The sequence below is a fragment of the Pan paniscus genome, chromosome 20 (assembly GCF_029289425.2).
Source record: "Pan paniscus chromosome 20, NHGRI_mPanPan1-v2.0_pri, whole genome shotgun sequence".
Classification (NCBI taxonomy): Eukaryota; Metazoa; Chordata; class Mammalia; order Primates; family Hominidae; genus Pan; species Pan paniscus.
The window spans coordinates 36327501-36349101 of record NC_073269.2 but is presented as its reverse complement, the minus strand read 5'-3'; the positions used below and the strand labels follow the sequence as shown (position 1 = coordinate 36349101).

The following is a 21601-nucleotide window of genomic DNA, read 5'->3' as shown; positions in this document are numbered from 1 at the left end:
GGGTGAGCTCCCCAGCAGAGGCGCAAGGAGGGTGTAGGGTGCGCGGTGTGGCTGTGGGCTGCGGTCAGGGGCCGGGGGCGCTCCCGGGTCGGTGCCGCGTGGTGGGAGCAGCCGGCGCGCAGGTAGCCGGGAGCCCCCGCGCACCCAGCCCGCCGGTGATTACTATGCGGCGGCAGCTGTCTCCGGCGCAGTGACGGCGCCTCTAATTGATCTCATTATCTCCCCTCCGTAAGGTGAAGTGCGGCCGCTCGCGGGGCCCGGGCGCGGGCAGGGCCGGCTGGCAGCCGCGGGCCGGCGGGGGCAGCGCTCGGCCTCGGGGTGGCACTACCGCCGGGCGCCGCGCCAACGAACGCAGGCGGCGGGAGGCTCGGCGGCCGGGCTCGCGTTCCTGCACCGCGACCGCGCCGGAAAACACCCCGGGGCTGGGCGGCGTCTCGGAGACGCATTCCTTTGTTACTCCCACCGTCTTTGGTAATGATTATTAATGCCATTATGTCCCATTTCCCCTCACCTTCCCCCGCTCCCAGAGCCGCGCCCGCGCGCCCGATCTCCAGGCGCTTCGCTCCTCCTGGAACCAACAACAATGATCCTCAATTAACCCTCTGCCAGGGCTGCCTGCTCGTGAATGGGGCGCTCTTCCGGCTCGCGGGCGGCAGGCGCCCCAGCCCGGGCGGGGGGCCAGCCTCCGCTCCCCCGGCCCGACCCGCGGGGGCTCGCAATCCGCCCGGGCGCCGGCTGGGGGTGGCCTCGCAGCTCCCCCGGCCTCCCTCCAGGATGAAACTCGCCCTCTCTGGAGGAGAGAGGGCAGAGACGGTCCGAGAAGTTGCAGGAGGGAAAGAAAAAAAAAACAACACTCAGTTTGTTGTGTTTTCCTTGGGTTTGTTTTCTTGCCAAAAAATTACCCCCTTTGTCTTTGCGCAAAAGAGGCAATCCGGGCACCTTCTGGTGGGCACCGAGGCGGTGCCAAGGCGCCTTTCTTCAGGGCGGTTTCTATTCCTTTTCTAGCCTCACCAGATATATTTTTAACATTTAAAAAAACACTATATTTAATTGGTTATGGATCTCTGTTCTCTTAGCACTACTGGATATCACAGAAAAACACATTAGTACAGAGCAATTAGTGCAATGGCAGTAAACAACTAAGGCACTATTAAGCTGTGGGTGATTAAATAGTATTACTTTATATTTTTTACGGTGCTAGACTAAAAGATGGAGATTTAAGATATATATATTTCCATTAATATTCATATAAAATATAAATAACAGGTGTCTTCCACTTCTTCTTAAGGTGCAATTTATACCCAGCACTTCAATCTATAGAGAACTACTTTTCTTATTGAAAAAAAACTCTTTCTTTATACACTCCAGGGCAATATTTCTTATCTTCATGCACCCGGATATTTAAGCAGAAATATTATTTAATTGGAGTTACGGACTCGGGCGAAATAATGCCCATACCTATATCACCATTAAAAAATAATAATAATAAAGCTTCCATCCCATTGAAATACGCTCTATCGTTTCTATCTTTGCAAAGAGCGAATCGGGCATTATGTGGTGAATTGACTGCAGGCCCGGAAAACAGGCGGGCGGCGGGTGGGCTGGGGCCCTGGGGCTGGGGCCGGGCCGCGTGCACCTTGCCGAGGCCCACCCTGGCCCCGGCTCCCACTGCAGCTCAGGCCGCTCCTCCTCCGTGTGTGTAGATCATCCTGGAATTCTGGCACATCTTTCCTCGGCATCTGATTAAGTTAACAATGTGCTGCTATTTGCATGCAGATTTGCCGGGGCTTTCTCTCCAGCTGCTCCCAGAGACTTGGTCTTTCTCTGCGTTGTGATAGCACAGCAGTCCCTAAATGCAATCTTTGTCAGACCCAGGTGTGCTCTCATTGAGGACGCCTTCGTTCCAAGCAATTTTTCTTTCTGTAGCATTTATAAGGCTCTATTATAGTATAGCCACATCTGGAGGAAAATTCTCCTATTAATTATATACTTTTACCACTAGGAAGACAGATTCTAAAAGATACCAACATTTTCGTTGTTGTTGTTGTTCTTATTTCTTTGACAGGCTGTTTTATTTTATTTTGTTTTGTTTTTCCAGGCATTTCAATATTTAAAGAGCCATTAACCAAGGGGTGGGGGGTGTGAATTTCTAGGAAAAAAAAAAGAACAACAGAACTAAAATCTCAGTGTCAGCCCTGCCTTACCTCACAGGGACAAGTCAGGGGAAAGGTGCCAACTGACATCTCTCAGAAGACCTCCAGGCTGGACAAGGGATTCAGGATGAGGGCTTGGCCAGTGGGGAAGAGTTCCGTTCTACTGGAGTTTAAAAAAAGGTGGGGGGGAAGAAAAGCACAAGTGCTATTAACCTTTAACCTAGTCTCCTCCCAGGTGGACATTCAAGCATGTCACCAAATCGCCAGACAATTTGATTTCTCTAAAGTCAAAAAGCAGAACCCAATTGGATCAGCATGGTGATCCCGATGCAGAGTTTTCTTTGTGTGGTAGGGTAATTTTTCAATTAGGTTGGGGACAGATTAAAAGCAAAATCTGGAGCTCAGAATTCACGCTCATCTTTCAGAAAGAGACAAGAAGCTTTGCCCAGGGAGTCTGAAAGTTACTTTAGAAGCAGGTGGGTTGTTTTGTTTGTTTGGTTGGTGTTTTTGCTTTGTTTTCAAATCTTTTGGTACAGTCAGATTAGATGGGGGGGGGGCGGGTGATGGAGAGAATTAATGTAGGAATTATAGGAAAAGTTTTAACCATCGGATGGTCCCTTTCTAAATTATAATAAATTTAAAGGGCTAGAATTTTTTATTCAAAAATTATTTTGCAAAAGGGTGTGTACTTCGTGAACAAGAATCCATGCATGAGTATGTGCGTGTCTGCATGTGGGTGTGTGCGTGTGTGGGTGTTCTATGCTGGGGAGACTGCACGCACACACACTTGCACACACTCACACACGCACACACAAAGAAAGCTGAATTACCTTGAGAACAGGGAAAATGGAAATGGAACCATTTTCACTTTTCAAGCCAAACTTCATCAGGTAAAAATCCAAGCAAGGTTTTGGTCACTTGAGTCCAGATCCTATGATGACAACGTGGAAACTCTCTTCTCCAGACTCACCTCCCCTGTTCCAAAGCTGGCCTCAGCAAGATCCCAGGGCCGTGTCCCGGCAGTACCAGGGGCGGCTCCCAGGAGGCCACGTGTGAGCAGCAAAATCACACAAGAGAGGCCTTTCTGAGTCCTGCCTCTGAAGGCTGGAGTCACTGCTCCCAGCTACTAACTGCCTCTGCTCACTGGTGCTAACCCCTTTCCCTCAAAATGACCAATTGTTTTCACTCTCTCTCTACAGAGGCCAGAAAGGCCCTGCAATTAGGGCCCATCTTTGGACCATGCCTCAGCCTCAGTTTTGTCAGCTCTGAAATGGGAAGAGCCAATCCCATCCTAAGTACATGCATGAAAGACTGTCCACCCTGTTCTAAATAGAAATGATAAATAAGGGTAAAGTTTACTCTGATTCTTTTTTCTTAGGTCTCATTTCCTCCAAGCCTTGGTGCTGAAATTAACTGCCCTTCTTTTACCTTACGAAAACAAGAAGCGGATTCTAGTTTCATGACACTTAAGGAAGAATCTATGCAAAAAGGTGGCAGATATTAAATGCATAGATTCTTCAATGTATATATATTCTCTCTTTATATATATACACACACATATATATGCATATATATATATATTCTCGATATATGCATTTAAACATATAATGCAAAAAGAAATAATTTATTTTCTAATTTGACTCTTTTGGGGCTGCTGCCTTTTCCATCTCCTGCTGGCTGGCAATGCCCCCTCCTTTCCTCTACAGATATCCAGATACCCTCCTGCAAAAATATAGCAGGGAGGCAGATGCAGTGATACTAGATTACATCACTGGATAGCATGTGGCATTGAGGGGAGAGAAAAAAAAAAAAAAAAAAAAACAAGAAAAGACAAATGACATTTTGCTGCTATGGTGTGCTATTTTAGTGGTGATGGCTTGACTTTTGGCCCAAACGCATATGCCAATGGCAAGGCTAACTCCAGGGACTCACAAAAAAGGATGTGTGTTCACAGCTGTACTGTACACCAATACAGATTACATGTTTTCAGTGTTGCGGCCACAACAGAATGCTAATTAACATACTGGAGTGATGAGAGCGGCTGCAAGGGCCTTATTGTTCCATTATTTCATGAAGCCCAGCTGCCTTTGTTTATGTCACTTATCCTCTCGTGCCACAGGTTTTTACTCCAAAAATACTATCCCAATACAGCGTTAATATTTAAAAAACAAAGAGGTGGCAGATTGTCATTTTTGTGTCAGTCTCAAACTGCAGAACTGTTAAGCTGTTCTGGTTCGGTATTTAGAAATAATTTAACAGCCATATTCAGACACTGCCTGCATTCTAACATAATGGCTGAATACTTGAACCAAGCAAATGCATAACTATCCTGACATCACTTATGAGATTTAGATTGGTCAGTTAATGGAAGTCTTTACCACAATCAATACCATAACAGCTTCTTGAAATGAACGTGATTTTTTACACGGAGTGCTGCAAACAATAACTACAGAAATATACTACCTTTGTACCCAGCACAAAGAAGCTAAAATGCAAAATTAAGAAGCAATTACATTTTTGCAAACTAATATTACAGTTGACTATTAAAAACAAACACTTCCAAAAATATGTACTTATCATTTAATAATTGGAGGGCATTAATACCCCCCGTATCTGATTAATCATTTTTTTACACTTTTTAATAGCTGTTTCACCTACTGGCTACATTATCAGCTTGCTGTTAAGTATTGATATTGATGATTGATGTAATAATGATTAAATAAAAAGCCATATTTAGAGCTTGATTTTTATAACATTTTTTGTCATAATCTTCATTCAAGAGAACACTGTCTGCTGTTTAAATTAGTTTTTTTCCCCTCTGTTTTGCCTGGATTGTGCATGAAAGTGACATTCTATAAAATACAGGTTTCCTCAAATAGTGTTCCGCCAGCAATCCATACATTCTACAGTAATTTGCAATCATGGTCAGGGGAGGTTGTTGGCTCAAGTTCAAAATGTTTATGGCGCATTGCTTCCCCAAAGAACAAAAACACCCTGGGGTTTTAGTTCAAATTTCCCTAAATGCACCTTTATTGACATCAGGTACAATAGTTGGGGAAATACGTAATACCCCAGCACAGACGCCATTCAACCAGAGTCATAAATTAAGTTAGAAAAGGTCTCCCCTAAAAAGTATAGCACTCCACTAATCAAAGCCACGCTGTCGCCATTGCTACAGAACACGGAAATCTTCCCAACAGCCAATTGAGTGAACAAGCCATAGTTGCTTTTTAACGAGTTTAACTGGTAATCTCAGATAAATGGAGAACTGTTTGAAGTGTCTGCCTTCTCTAAGGCAGTAATGAGAGGATTTAGAGCATTCTGCATCCCAAACTGCGTATAACCAAGAGAATGCCACAGGTGTGTCACCATCCACGTTAGAGTGCTTTCTCAGCGATGGCCATCCCCCCACTGTGGACACAACATAGATTTTTTTTAATTGGATCCAGGAGCTAGCTAAATTATCCAACTGCTCTGTGCTTAAACCCCCAGCTAGCTTATGTACCAATAATAATAAACTTTCCATAATAGCAGCCCAGCCTATTACTGTTTTTTTTCTCTTAACCTAAAAGTGGAACCACTTTATTCTGATTGCAGCCACTGAAGAAACTCCTGAGTTGGTTTCCTTCTAAAAAAAAATTGCTCAAGAATTACAGAACAGACCCAGGTTAACAATATCCAATTATGCACACACGTATTTTCAGAGGAGAACCTGCTTATCTTATGGTACAGGGAGAAAATAATGTCATAATTCATCCCTTTGCAATTTGTGGAAGAATTTTGTCTTTTCCTTTACAATTTTTATTTGCCAGGTCAAAGCAACAGCCAGTCAAAACCACACCCCGGGACAGTGACAGCAACATCTAGACTGCACAATCGCAGACGGGTCGGACTCAGTTGACACAGCTTCAGTGTGATCCTCCACATTTAATGCATTCATGTTTCATTTGCAAAAAGAAAATCCGAGCCCTGTGCTACCATTCTGGTTTTCAGAAAAGTGTTACATTTATAAATAAGAGATCAAAATCCTTGAGTGGGCAGAAATAGTATCATCAAACCAAATACATGTTTCCACCATTTGGACATATTTTTAACAATCTTAATCCCACTTAAACTTTGCGAAAACTCTATTGAAAATTTAACCTTGTGCTCTTGAAGCTGAAACTGATAAAACTTAATAGCAACAAGGCAGTGAAACACTAATAAACTCATTATAGATCACATAAATGGGATGTCTGTGTGGCTGCCAGACAGTGCACATAAGCGCCTCAGTTCCAAAGAGCAAAGGCAAGCAAGGTAGTGTGGCGTCTGCGTGGACAGTTGGAGGGAGATGATTTGGTAACACTTCACAACAAGTTTGCTAAATTTACTGGATCAGGCAGTTCATTTAGAAATTTCAGATGCTAATTATAGGTGGGCTACAGACAAGCTGGTATAAAGAATGAGTTTTCCTGAGGCCTGAGAGCCACATCAGGGTCTACGTTTGCAAAATGGCTTCTGAGTCCTCAAAGCCCTGTCCATGTGATACTCCTTCACCAAGCAAGCGGAGCAGCTGAGGACTCAGCCTCCACCAGTCCCCTCCCTTGGACCCGGCGAGATTCTCCGCTGTCGAATCCATGGAATCCTCCCTACAGTTGGTTTGTACCAGAGGCCACACCTTGAGGTCTGCTCGCTGAATTCCACCAACTCATAACTTGTGTGGCTCACATGGCAATTTAAGCAAAGATATGTAAGGGTCATCAACTTGTTGAGTTTCATGTAAAAATAGAGATTCCTGCTTTTGCTTGAAAAATCCAAAGCTCTAGCATCATTAAACCCACATTCCCCATGGACAGCCACCAGGGTGCCTTCTCCAGGTGGTCACAACCTCAGACACTGATGGAAATGCTGTTGCCCTCGCAGGCACATCAACAGGACGTCCGTGTGACTTCAGGTGCAAAGGGCAAAGGCAAGCGAGGTAGTGAGGTTTCTGTGTAGACAGATGGAGGGAGAGGATTTGGTGACACTTCACATTTGGCAACTAGAGTTTTGCAGCCATAGTGTGCACCATTCAGAGAATGCTGATGAGAGGAAAGATATGGTCAAAAGAAGATACGCTAAGGAGAAGCTGGAGGATGGACTGGAAGAACACGACTTGTGTTTCGGGCCCCACCCCACCACGTTCAATCAACATGTGGCTGCTGCAGCCAGCTCTGCCCTCCGTGAGTCTCTGCTTGCAGAGAGTGGGGGAGTATATGCTTCTTCCTTGTCATCACAAGAAGAATCTGGGAACCCAGGAGGGACAGGAGTAGGAGGGAGGGACAGAGGCTCTGCCCTTCAGTGGCTCAAAGTCTAGGTGGGGAGACCAGGCATGAAGTTCAGACAACCAGAACCAAGGCACAGGGTGGGAGATGGTGGTCCAGCTGTGCAATGGATACTTTAACAAGCATGAGAAAATGCTGTGCTTAGCCTTGGAGAGCCCACAGCAAAACCGACATGGGAAGGTGCAGGAGGAAGGACTGGGACACAGGAAGAAGGAAAAGGAGAAGAGAGAGATCGAGGTGGTAGGCAAGACAGTGAAGTGCAAGGCTCTACTTGTCGGTGTCATTCCCTGCGATCTGTGAGGCCAGGAGCCAAGATCAGAGAGCGCTTGCCCCTCAGCTACTCCAGACTCTCATGTCTCACTGTGCTGCTGTCACGGGACCAGCATCACCAGCACTTCCTGGGGGCTAAAGGTGAGCTCAGGCTCCACCCCGCCTTCCTGAATCAAATGGGCATTGAAGGCTCTGATCTATCCAACTGGTAGAGAAAGCCAAAGGGATCGCTCCAGCTCCCTGCATTCCACATCCACGTGCCCTGGGCTTTGCCATGCATGGGGCGTGCAGGCATGAATTGCAAAGGAGTCTAAAGGGACTCCAGGTGCATTTCTAGCCAAGACAGATACCCAGTCCATCCACCTCAATGGTGTTTTTAGACCATCAATAAATATGGCTTTGGTAGTCAGATGATGTGTAATTAGCATTAAACTCTTTTATTTCATGTAAGTTAGAGCCTTGTCTGAGACACTTCATTCAGGAAGTAACCTGGCACTCAAGATTAAAATGAAATATTAGCATGTCAGCGGTGGCCTCACCACGGCAAGCTCCCCTCCCGCCCTCCAACCCTGCAAGGGAACAGTACGGAACGTCCCAAGCACCCCAGCAGAAGGGATGTGGCGGAGGGTCTTTCAGAGGTGAGAGGTCAGACTTTCTTCCATGGAAAAGGGGCCACTGCCCCTAGCAAGTGAGAAATGGAAAAACTGACCCTTGTCGAAGTTGAAACCAAATAAGTGTCATCCTTTTATTGCATTTTCTTTCTGCTCCTCAAACTCATCCAGGCTGTCACTGCCCTGGGGCCTTTACACCTGCTGTGTCCTCTGTCCAGGCGCTGCCATCCTCATGGGACTCAGTGTCTCCTCCCCAGAGGGCCTTCCCTTATCACACAGTCTCAGTCAGCCCTCAGTCCCTCAGCTTCAGATCCCCCTGTTTGAACACTTGGTGTGGCATTTGCCCTAACAAATGGTGTTCTAGCTTCTTCCTATAGAATAGTATTTATGTATTTATTGCCTGACTCCTCCAACTGGAATGTCAGCTACAAGAGGGCAGGGACTGTGGCTGTTTTGTTCTCTGCTACATTCTCAGGGCCAAAAACAGTACCTGGCTCATCAAGTAAGATGAAAGAGAAGAGAGGGAGTGGAAAGGGAAAATAGGGGATAGATGGATAGATGATAGATAGATAGATAGATAGATAAATAGACAAATGATAAATAGATAGATCTAGAGAGGAAGAAAGGTAAATAGATCTATCCGTATATAGAGAGATGCTAAATACATAGAGAGATGCTAAATACATAGATAGATTGACAGATAAGATGATAGATCTAGAGAGAAAAGGAAGGGAAGGAGAGAAGGAGAAAGGAAGGAATGAATAAAGGAAGGAAGGAAAGAAGGAAGGAAGGAGATAGATATAGATATATAGATGGATAGATAGATAGATAGATAGATAGATAGATAGATAGATAGATAGATAGATAGCTATGATAGGTAGATAATAGATAGATAGACAGACTGACAGCTAGCTCAATTGACCAGGCACTTTGCCTGACACGGAACAACATGGTGCCCACTCTCAAGAGTCTTGCAATTTAGAAGGGAAAGTGACAGAGCCAGAAAGCATTGCCCAGCAGCCGCTCACAGTGTTGTCAGATGTGACCAGAGCGGCACGTGATTAAATGGCAATTAGGGATTCAAAGGGAAGGACCATGAAGACAGAGGAGAACTTACTGTGGGCTGGAGGAGTTGGCGTGGGGCTTCCTCAGGGGTTCGGGGGGGGTGACTTCCTTGCACTAGATTCCAAGAACCCGGCTAGATATGAAAATCCCAAACAGTGCCCCAAAGTTGCACAGAGATCACCAGACACATAGCAAGATTTCAGATGATACATAGAGAAACTCCTATTTTTTAAAAAAATGAAGGCTTATATAACTATTTTGATGTTTCATATGAAAAATATATAACTGGCAAATTCAACCAGAGATTTCGTAGCTATTATTATCCAGGACAAAGCTAAATATAATATGTTATGGGAAAAAGTGTGCCTACTTAAAAACTATTAAAGTCCACAAGCAGGTGGTTCTCACTCTGGAAAAACTCCAAAATTAGGTGTGGGAATGCTGGAAGTGGCCAGCTTAGAGCTAAGGAGTCAGTCCTCGCATTCCCCGCAGAAGCAGAGCCTCGCAGGGAGTGCCTGGGAAGGTTACCTCCACGGGAGTCCTTGCTACACGGGACCTGGTGGTCAGCTGGGTTGTCCGAAGCAGACGTGGGCTTCGTGGCCCTTGCCTGCATTCATAGAAGTGGCAATGGTATGTTCAAGCACACCAGGGATTCCCTGGGCAGCATCTTCCCCCCACCAAAGCTGTGTGGGAAGCAGGAAATACTCCTAGAAAGAACTGCAATGGCTGTTCCTGCCTCTTGCAGGGGCAACAAGCACTAGCAAGTCCCTTCCCTTCTAAAGGAGAGAGAGGGGGAGGAAGAGAGAGGGAAGAGAGAAAGACAACAGAGAGGGGAGGGGAGAAGGAAAGTTTGGGGAGGAACAGGGACAGGAGGAAAAAGATGAAGAAGAGAAAGGACAAGAGCATCAGAGAGACAGAGAGAAAGAGAGACAGAGAGAGAGAGAGCACATGCCTATCTAAAGACCAAATGCTGGCGAAAGTCCTTTTCAGGAAGAAAAATTTTAAAATGCATGAACTCTATTTATACCCTGAGTAAACAAGATAATTACGTGTTCGTTTCATAAGTTGTGCCTTGATTTCAGATCACTAGTGACCATGAATGTTTGGATTTCATATAAGCATGTTTAAAAGCCACGGGTCTTGACCCTCTGACCAGGAAGCTAAGCTTAGTCAACACTTTTCACACTGTGATCAAGGCGTAAAGCGCAGAGTTGAACAAACTAACATTTTACTCTTGGAACTGAAGTATAAGCAGGAGAACTGATGAATCTGCTAATTGTTCCATTGTTCTTGCCTGCTCTTGACATTGGCATATACCCCTTTTATCACCCAAAGTACCTCTTTTGTATACATATGAAAAGAAAAACACATATGACCCTGATGAATATAAAGGGTGTTTTTCTTTTCTAAAGAGTCATCACTTTTTGCTGTTATCTTAAGGCCAAGTTGCTTGTGTACAGTTCATGCCCTGGCCTGAGAGCGTGCTGGGACTGCCTGCAATGCACCCTGTGCAGGTTGGACACTTTCTGGACACCCCAAACTTAGCCTGTCCCAATTTCCATCTTTCTTCCTGCAGTCACTATAAGCCTCAATCGAGAGAAAGGCAACAGCAAGTTCTGCAAGAGGCTGGTGAGGTGATTCTCTTTTATTTTTATTTTTTAAGACAGGATCTTTCTCTGTCATCCAAGTTGGCATGCAATGGTGGGATCTTGGCTCACTGACCCCTGGACTCAAGCCATCCTCCCACCTCAGCCTCCCGAGTAGCTAGGATTGCAGGTGCACGCCACCATGCCCAGCTAATTTTTGTATTTTTTTGTAGAGATGGGGTCTCCCTATGTTGTCTAAGCTGGTCTTGAACTCCTAGGCTCAAGTGATCTGCCCACCTCAGCCTCCCAAAATGCTGGGATTACAGACATGAGCCTCTGTGCCTGGCTGGGGTGATTCTCTTTCTCCCATTCCCACTTTCCCTGTGTCAGTTCAGCAAATGGTTTTCTAGCAGCTCCATTCTTGGCTATATCCCAGTGTGTCACAAATACCTTAATTGGGCACACAGCTTTGTTCATCGTGGGGCTCCAGCCTACACCTCCACGCTTGCCTGCTCTTATGCTATATCCTATACATCTCACACCTGTATCCTAAGTTCCAATGAAACAGAGATGCTTAACATTCTCCAACACACCTATCTGCCCTCAGTTTTTCCAGATTCCCCCTCTCTTGCCTCTGCCGGGAATGACCACTTCAATTCCCCCTCCCAAATCTGCAAATGCATCTGACAAACCCCTGCCTTCTGCAAGAAGCTTCTCTCTTGCCTTCTCCCATCTCGATTGGTGAATATTTTCCTGGTCCCTCAAGGTCCAGCTCCAAGGCCAGCCCTTCCAAGTAGCTCTTCCTGGCCTCAAAACTAGCCCAGCTTTTCCTCTCTTTAAATGATTGCACAGTGCTGAGCACAGAGGAAGTACACAACAATTATTAGCTCCTTTATTATCAGTCAACAATTTATTCTTATTGCTTTTATTAACTGATCTCTCCATCTCGCCTGAGAATTCATGGCTCTCCATTGAATCTCGGAGGTGGCACTGGTTGTGTTCTACTTTGCGATGTGGTTTGTGATGTGTAGGTTCTTCCCGTCTGTAGCTGTAGCCCATCATTGCCTAGGATGGTGGTTCCGGGTAGAGTAGCCAGGCTCTGTGTATGCTTCTGCCAGCTCAGAGTGTACTGAAAAAGTGCTCACCTTACTTCCCTACAGGCAACGTCCTTTTAGGCTCAGTTGTCAATGAATTCTCAGGGCCCCGCGAATCCACAGCCCTGGTGATAGGCTGCCTCCTGAGAAAACTCAAGGGGTCACAACAGCAGTGCCACCGAGGGTCATCCAGACTTCAATGCTAACTGAACATACATGCTGCCGATGCTGGCTGCACAGAAGATCTGGATTGCAGCGCTCTGGGCAGGTGGGGAATAGGTCGGGAAATACTGTGTCCCTCTCCTCTTGTCAGCCTAGAGTTCTAGGGAGCTTGTCCCAGCCCACCACGTCATAGATAAAGACCTGCTGCACGAGAGCCACATCAAAGTTTTTCCTTAATTTCAAACCCCAATTTCTCTCACACTTTTTTTTTTTTGAGATGGAGTCTCGCTGTGTTGCCCAGGCTGGAGTGCAGTGGCACAATCTCGGCTCACTGCAACCTCTGCCTCCCGGGTTCAAGCGATTCTCTGGCCTCAGCCTCCCAAGTAGCTGAGACTACAGGCACGCACCACCACGCCTGGCTAATTTTTGTATTTTTAGTAGAGACGGGGTTTTACCATGTTGGCCAGGCTGGTCTCAAACTCCCAACTTTGTGATCTGCCCACATCGGCCTCCCAAAGTGCTGGGATTATAGGTGTGAGCCACTGCCCCTGGCCTCTCACACTCATAAACAAGAACCAAGAACCAATGGTAAGCCCAACAGTCCTTTGTGGGGAGGAGAAAGAAAAAATCTTGATTTGGCCTTGCTGGAGGCTAAACCTCAAACATTCCAGGCCTGTGGAAGGAAGTCCTGCAAGGACCAAGGTTCTTGAAGGAGTAGGCTTGGCAAAGGAAACTCTCCAGGCAAATGAGTCATGGTGGGAGTAGCTGGGCCAAGACAGGAGTAGCTGGCCCCTGCAGGACTTCCTTCCACAGGCCTGGAGCCAAGAGTCGTAGAACAGCAGGGAAGTGGCCGGAATGTCTGCACCATGGACAGCGGAGCCAGCCCTACCTGGAGGCCCTTTGCTTCTTTGGAGTCCAAGCCTAGTACTTTCTGCAAAGTGGCCTCCTAGAGGACCAGACTGCATCACGCTGTTCCCAGCTGACTACCTTTACAACAAAGTGTTGAGATGCGGCTCTCATCTTCCGGAGCTCACTAGGAAAGCCGCCCGCCTCTGCCTGGAGGACTGGCACACCTCTGCCCCTGGCACAATTGCCACTGCAAGTATCTGAAAACCCTTGGACAGAGCCTTGAGAGTGGCAGCTCCCAGACTCAGAGGAGCTTTGGTTCCAGGGAGGCTGGGCCATGGACGATGGTGAAGTTGAAATGTTTCAAACTGAGATCCAACCCAGATCTCTCTTCCTGCACTTTCTCAACTGCCCGTGCCCCACTGTGTGAAACAGACAGACACCCGCAGTAGGACCAGCGGCAGCAGTGAGGTGTCATGGGTTAATGTGCCTCTTTTTTTAGTTGGTGGTGTCTATTTGCAAAGCTGACCTAATGCACGGCCTCACAGCTCTCGACCTCTGAAGGGCCAAGAGGGACACAGGAGCCTTTGTCTTATGTCAAACAAAAGGCAAAGTCACAGCGGAGTGGACCCTGAAGTGATGTGGGATGCCTGCCCCACCCACCCCACCCCGGAGGACGCCTGCCTTGCCAGGCCGCCCGCAGGGGCAGATTCAGAGTGAACGTGGCAGAAGAAATTTACGTCCAGGCTCAACCCCACCACCCACCTGGTCCCCACTCTTTGGAAGGTCCTACTCTGAGTGGCACATCCCAAGCCCAGAGAGAAGTGGCATTTCTCTGCACCAACAGCTGGCACAAAGGGAAAGACCTCCAAAAAGAAGGGTCCATGGCGCGTGTTTGACGCCTTCATGGAAGCCAGTCATTTCCACTTCGCCAGTCCTCTCCCCGGATGCCCTCCCTCCATAGCAAAGCCCCCCAAATCTCTAACAATTGGACCCTCATTACAAAGCAAAAAGCACCATAATTAGCTCCATAAAGTAATCAAGCCCCATTAAAGGGAAAAAAAATGACATAAAGCTTTTGTTTCCAGAAATGAAAAAAAGAAGGCTTAAAAAAAAGAAAAGAAAAGAAAAAAGAAAAAGAAGAGAAAAAAAGAAGGAAGGAAAGAGAAGAAAATCCAGCAGCAGCAGCAGCATCAAGGATTCCAGAAAAGGAGAAGCTGTCGCCCAGGCACACAGGGAGAGTTCTCCCGTCGGGTGCCGAATGGCAAGAAGGGTTAAATTTATGTTCCATTACAAGTCCCCTTTTTTTTTGGTTTCATCTTCTCAGTAAAACACATAACTTAAAATGAAATCAAATATTAAAAATGACAGACTATATAAGTGCTGTGAGTAACTTCAGGTCACGGAGGGAGGGAAAAGCCGGCAAGTTGTCAGGCACTATCTGTCAGAGTGAATTAGAAACAATCAACAGAGACTGAAAGGGAAGGTGATTGTTATTAAGCAGCAGGGCTGTGAGCAGGCTACCCAGATGTGGTCATGCATATAAAGGACAGGAAACAGCAGTTTAATTCAGGAAGCCCTGGCGAACAGGGCAGCAGAGAGGAGAAAAGTCCTTTGTCGCTAATAAGCTGGAAGTTACTTTGATAACAGCAGGGTTAGACTCGAGAATAAAACACATTTCTTTCACTACCACACACCATTAATATCGCAGAAATGTGGTCAGAAGAAATGCCCAGTGCAAGGCGGGCTTAGCCAGTGGCCTTCCCCAGCAGAAGCCTGGGAAGTCGGACCCCGAGTCCCCATTTCAGCAAACGCCTTCCCTCCTTCCAAGGCCAGGCTCTTTCTGACCGCGTCAGACCGACTATCACCTTCCAGAAATGTCATCTGACCAAAAAAGAATACTGATCGTGTTTCATTATTTCCCGGCGTCAGACACTCCCATCTCTGTGGCCTGTGGGAAAGGTGCAAGCCCTGTAAACAGCCTCGATATAATAAAGTCCATGCATGCAGCAACAAAAAACAATTTTATATGCAGACAAGGCCCGATTTCATAAGAAATTACTTATGCAGGCGTTCTGCAATTATCCTGTGATACTTTCAGGCAACAGTCTGACAGCAGTTGTGCAAACAATAAAGGGATTACAGAAATAAAAACAAATAATATTACACACACAGAAACTCCATGTTGCATGTGAACAGGATGAAGGGAGAGTACAGAAATCAAGGGAGCCGGGCAGGGGCCAACAGGAGGTGAGGCCCGGAGCCGAGCCGACCCCTTCCCAAGCACTTTCACTACGCCCAAGCTCGCTGCGTGGTACTTTCGGTAGGAGGAAATGTTCAGCAGCTATCTGGGGGCCTGCCCCGATCTCCTCCCCCAGCTCTGAAGATGCTGGGCCATCTGCTTGCCTCTCTGACCCGCAGACTCTTCATATGGGGGAAGCTGAGGTCTTTGGCTCCCTTTGAGGAAGGAGAAGAGTCTGGACCAGGAAGAAGTGAGCAATAGGTGGGCAGGGCAGCCCTGACACTTTCTCTCACTCAGCGGGTGGCCTCATACCACAGAAAGCATCTTGTCCTTCCGCCTGTCCCAGGGTCAATGTAGGCCCTGGGTCAACTGCCCCTGTCCAGTTGCAGCCCAGAGAAAGCTTCAGTCAGCATGGTGGAGGATCAGGACCTCCACCAAATGAAGGGGAGAAAAGTCAGTGGATCAGCTACACGTGAGGGCGGAATCAGACTCAGAGGAGGCGGAAGTGTTTTCCCAAGCAGCCCTTACCCAAGTGGTGTGGGGAGGGGGCTACACGTGAGGGCGGAATCAGACTCAGAGGAGGCGGAAGTGTTTTCCCAAGCAGCCCTTACCCAAGTGGTGTGGGGAGGGGTCGTCCAACTGCCCCCAAGGATGGAACTTGGCCATCCCCTCCCTCATCCCCACTGCCGACATTGATAGGATGGGTGGGCACCCTGTAACTCAGGTGCCGGGGAGACAGGAAGGAAGGTGGAACCAGATGCCTGCAGAGGGGCATCCTGACTGCCTCCCCCAGAAGATAGGGACTTCTGCATTGCTGCCCACATCTGAGCAATGGCCTTACCCCATGCAGTCAGGAACGGTCGCTGGCCTCCCCGTGGCGCAGCCATATTCAGCAGCAGGAGAACTCAGGGCCAGGAGAAGCGTGGGGCCAGGGACCTGCAATGCTCCAAGCCATTTGCACCTCATACACTCCAGACCAGGCTGTGCCGGGGGCAGCTCAGGGCCGCACTGGCCACTCCTTGCAGAGAGCCCTCCCCACACCATGCACACTGTGTCTGCCCCTGTGCTCAGGAATCACCAAATACAGTCCCCAGCTCCAGCCAGTCCACACACACACTTGTGTTTACACAAAGTGTTTTGAAAACTTGAATTTGTTACCAACAACAGAGACAAAATTTTAAAAAGAACTGGATTCCTTTTTTTCTGACTTTTAAAACTCCGAAAACCTGGACAAACTCGGCCCACACTCCTAGGCGGCTGCAGTGGATGGAAGCTAGGTGGTAGTGGCGGTCCCTTTTGATGGGCCGGCTTTCCCCAGGCTGCTGTGTGCACACTCAGCTCCATGCATTTACCAATTGCACTCTGAATTTGGGGCTATGACAGCTCCCCAAGAGGGAAGAGACCTGCCCAGGTCACACAGTGACAGGGTGGGCCATAGGAACACATTCAGGAGCAGAGTCCAAAACGTGCCCCAGCCTGAGCTGCTTCAGCCTTGATTGTCTTTGTCCAAAACTTTCATGGTCTGACCCTAAAATGGGCCTGCTGGAAACCCTGAAGGGCATCCGAAATCACCTGTCCAGATACCAGAAACTCAGGGCCAGCGTCCTGGCCTGATTGCATCCCGAGTATTGGCACAAGTTAGACTTGGACAGACCTTGGGTCTTGCCATTCCTGCATATCAGAAAATTCAGAAAGAAATGTGGATTTGTCATATATTTAGTTTGCTTAAACCACAATGCAACAAGTTCTAATGATTACAAGTTTCAGAAGCAAGGGGGCTAGTCAATCAACACAACAGTGATTGCTAACCACTCAGTGGGCCAGGAATGGCCCTAGGGGCTGTGAGAGCTACTGAGATGGAGAAGACACAAACCCCACCACCCAGACACAAGCTGGAGCCTCAGTTTACCACAAGTGGCCCCCAAACTGTCTGGATCTGCCTGGGCATCCTGGGGGAGGTGAGGAGGGCCTAGTGTGTTCAGGTGAGAACTGAGCTGGACATAAACATAAATGCGTGGGTTCTGGTTCTGGCTCTGCTAATGATTTGCTGTATGATCCCGGGCCAGTCCCTTACCCTCTCTGAGCCCCAGTCTTCTCACCCATAAAAGGAAGGTGGCTTTGATCATAAAGGTTTCTGCTAACCCAAGGGTTCCATGAGCCTAGGAATGATCTAGAATTCAGGAGGACAGTACCACTTGGCAATAATACCTGCACTGCCCAAGGGAAAGAGGCCTGAACTATAAGCACCAAGACTCTTTACCCTTAAACTCACCCTGCGTGCATGATGACCCATGATGACCCATAATGACCCAGTTTCCCTGCAGTGAACAGGAGATGTCTGCAACTCCCTGAGGGTCACTCTTCTCTTCTGGGCACAGACTTAGCCAGACCAAGGCTCCCTGATCAAAGGAAGAAGCAGAGTCTGTACAAGGAAGAGGTGAGCAATAGTTGGGCAGGGCAGCCCAGCTGGACTCTGTGGGCTGATGTGGGACCTGAGGTGAGAGGAGTTAAGCGGCCTGTGATACCTTCCAGAAGCCCTCTGCCTGTCACTCTCCCCAAGCGCCCACAGCTGGGAGGCTCAGGCCTCCCGGGGCTGCACAGAAAGCTCATGCCAGGGCCTGAGGAGCTACCATGGGCCCTGCTGCTTCAAGAGCAGGGTCCCCAGTGCTGCTGCCCATCTTTCTTGCACCAAAGAGCCTGAAATCCCTAATTCCCAGCTTTGGACAAATCACCAGCTCATCCCTCCAGAGGAAAATGAAGGCCACCAAGAGCCAATCCAAGCCACTCATTTCTGGCACCTAGGAGCATCTCTGCACACGAAAAGGGTTTCTCAAGACACTCCCTCTGGTTAAACATGAAAGTTCACACTCATCAGCATGGCCTACAAAGCCACGCCTGATAAAGGCCCTCCACCCCACCCATCCTCTCCCCAGGGATCGCTGTCTGGCCATGCTGGCCTACACGCTGTCCCTTAGACATGCCACGCTCTTCCCCGTCATGAGGCCTTTGCACATGCTGTTCTTTCTGCTCCAATGCTCTTCCCAGAACTTCACCCTGCTCTGGCCCCTCCATGTCCTCCAGACCTCTAGCTGCCAGCGTCCCTTCCTTAGGGGGGCCTCCCCTGACCACCTACCCTCTCTCAAGTACAGGTACTACCCCTGTCCTACCCCACCCATTCTCCTGCTTCATTTTCTTATGCATTTATTGCTCTGTGATGTCATCATATCCACTGGTTTCCTTGTTTACTGCTCCCCACCCTCAACCCCCATAATATCAGTCCTCTGAGGACAGGGCCCTTGTCTGTCTTGTCCAACATTGTACCCAGTACAAGAGCTAAGAGTTCAGGCTCTAAAATTGGGAAGAACCATGCTTGAACCACCAGGTTTGAGGCAGGAAGAAGGGATCGGGCTCTGAGGTCAGGAAGAGCTATGCTCAGACCTGGCCCTCCCAGGTTTGAGGCAGGCCACTTCTCTGGCCTCAGATCCCACATCTGGAAAATGGAATGAATCATACTATCTACTACCTGCTAGGGGATTTGGGAGGATTAATTGAGATGATATCAAAAAATGCACATGCCAGAATGAGCTCCACTCTATCTTCTCTCTAGAGTTAAAATTATCTCTGATTTTGATTTTCTCCCTGGGAAAGTGTCCACCATGGGACCTTACATACCGATCTCATTCAGCAGCTACAGAGGAGTTTGCTGGGATCTTTTCTTCCAAAAGCCCAGAGATCTCATGGTGAAGATCGAATATGATGCAAAGCCCCATAGACATGTGCATGGCTTATCATCATTATCACATAGAAATTACAATTATTCACTCCCTCCTCTGTGCTCCCAAAGTACCGCTCCTGCAGCATTTAACTAAGGTAATTACTGCTGCGGGAAGGATGTTGACTCACTCATCTGTACCAGGATGGAGGGGCTGACTCGGGACAGCCCAGCCCACCACAGGATCAGCACCTGAAGTGCAGACTGCCCAGGGTCCCCAGAGTCCTGCAAGTGCCTGGGACACAGTTTGTCTGTTACATAAAAGGAGGGTTCTATAGGCTCTGAGTGCCTTTCCTTCTGGAAGTCACTGGGCCTCCCAACCCGAACATGAGGTCTTTCTAAAGGATAAAGCTATAGAAGGCTGGACAACCATGCCCTGAAATTCTGCCTCCAATCTTTGCAAAGAGCTCTCTGGAAATCTACATTGTGGTGGGAGATGAAATCATTGTCTGATGTGTGTGATTCATTCAGTTACCAATGGTTGCCTCAATGTTTATGTAATCAGTGCTTAAGAGTGGCACTCTGGGCCAGGCACAGTGGCTTACATGTGTAATCTCAGCACTTTGGGAGGCAGAGGCAGGTAGATGCTTAAGCCAGCTGTCCGCAGGCTTTTTGGCATCAGGGACCAGTTTTGTGGCAGACAACTTTTCCATGGATTGGGAGGCGGTGAGAGTTTCGGGTGAAACTGTGCCACTTTAGATCATCAGGCATTAGATTCTCATAAGGAGCACGCAACCTAGATCCCTCACATTCGCAGTTCACAATAGGGCCTGGGATCCTATGAAAATCTAATGCAGCCACTGACAGGAGGTGGAGCTCAGGCAGTAACACTCACTCCCCTGCAGCTCAGCTCCTGCTTGACAGCCCAATTACCAACAGGCCACAGACAGTACCAGCCCACGGCCCAGAGGCTGGGGACCCCTGGTTTAAGCCCAGGAGTTCAAGACCAGCCTGGGAAAAATGGCAAAACCACATCTATACAAAAAAATACAAAAATTAGCCAGGCATGGTGGGAGGCACTTGTAGTCCTAGCTACTTGGGAGGCTAAGGCACGGGGATCGCATGAGCCCAGGAGGTCGAGGTTGCAGTGAGCCAAAATCACGCCACTGCACTCCAACCTGAGTGACACAGTGAGACCCTGTCTCCAAATGAAAAAGTAAAATAAAATAAAACAATGAGACCCTGCCTCGTGAGTGGTTTAGCACCATCCCATTGGTGATGAGTGAGTTCTCACTCAGTTGGTTCACATAAGATCTGGTTGTTTAAAAGAGTCTGGGACCTGCCCCACCCCTTCCCTCGCCGCCTCTCTCACCCTGTGATGCTCCTGCTTCTCCTTCACCTTCCACCATGAGTAAAAGCTCCATGATGCATCACCATAATGCAGTTGCAGACGCTGAGCAGATGCTGGCGCCATGCTTGTACAGCCGGAAGAACCATGAGCCAAATATACCTGCTTTCTTTATAAATCACCCAGCCTTGGGTATTTCTTTACAGCATCACAAACAGGGCCTAATACATAAGACTCCAAAAGGACAAGTGTCCAGTGCAAAGAATCGGGAGGGCATTGATGAAGAGAAGCACCAAGAGTCCCAGCAGGAAACTCTGAAAGTCCAGAAAAGGCTCTGGGGCTGAATTAACCTACTTCCAACCCATTCTTAACCAGCTCATCCAAGGTCCAGACTACTTGGGGCAGGATTCAACTTCAGGGCCCAAGAAGCCTGTGGTCTAGAGCCTGAAAGTCAGCGAGAGGCAGGGAGGATGGTGCGCACATGTTCTCTGCCTGTTTCTAATACCTGCCCCCTTTCTTGGTCTCCAGGGGACAAAATTTGTTTTCGGATACAAAGTCTCAATCCTCCTTCCAGTTCATGTGACCCAGAAATTATTCCAGGATGTATATTTCCAGTCTGGGAAAATCTCCCTACCTTTATGTGGCCAATCCCACAGAACACGTAATTGTTCTTTATCTTCTAGGAGGCCCACAGCATGCCAGGGCAGTTAATGTTTTAAAATGCATGCCATGATCAGGTGTAATGGATCATGCCTGTAATTCCAATACGTTGGGACGCCAAGGCGGGAGGATTGCTTGAGCCCAGGAGGTCAAGGCTGCAGTGAGCCATGACTGCACCACTGCCCTCCAGCCTGGGTGACAGAGCAAGACCCCATCTCTATGAAAATAAATAAATCAATAAAATAAAATGCATCCCTCCGTGTCAGAGAATCTGATGAGGCTGGAGCTACTGTCTATTCTACAGAGTCCAAGGAGCCCATCCAAAGCATATCTGTGTCTCATTCCCAGAGGACGCACATGTCCCTTCTCCTCTTCCCCCTCTCTGTGTCAGAGAATCTGATGAGGCTGGAGCTACTGTCTATTCTACAGAGTCCAAGAAGCCCATCCAAAGGATATCTGTGTCTCATTCCCAGAGGACACACATGTCCCTTCTCCTCCTCCCCCTCGGTCTCTACCCTGTCAGGCACCTGGGCAGGTAGTCCATCCTTC

At 48.0% G+C, this 21601-nt stretch overlaps 1 protein-coding gene across 23 annotated transcripts in view; it reads right to left on the bottom strand.

Moving 5' to 3' along the window:
* The window catches only part of ZNF536 (zinc finger protein 536), a 489498-nt gene that overhangs the window by 338056 nt on the left and 129841 nt on the right, over positions 1-21601 (bottom strand). For 2 of the 23 annotated variants that reach the window (XM_063599532.1, XM_055103797.2), the window contains exons 1-2: positions 2984-3264; positions 2205-2316 (exon numbers count right to left, since the gene is read on the bottom strand). The exons of 15 other annotated variants lie outside the window; for them this stretch is intronic. The gene's annotated coding sequence lies outside the window, so the exon portion shown is untranslated. Of the gene's footprint in view, positions 1-2204; positions 2317-2983; positions 3265-21601 lie in introns of those variants that run through there. 6 more of the 23 variants (XM_024926724.4, XM_055103804.2, XM_055103799.2 and 3 more) reach the window with 5 other exon arrangements.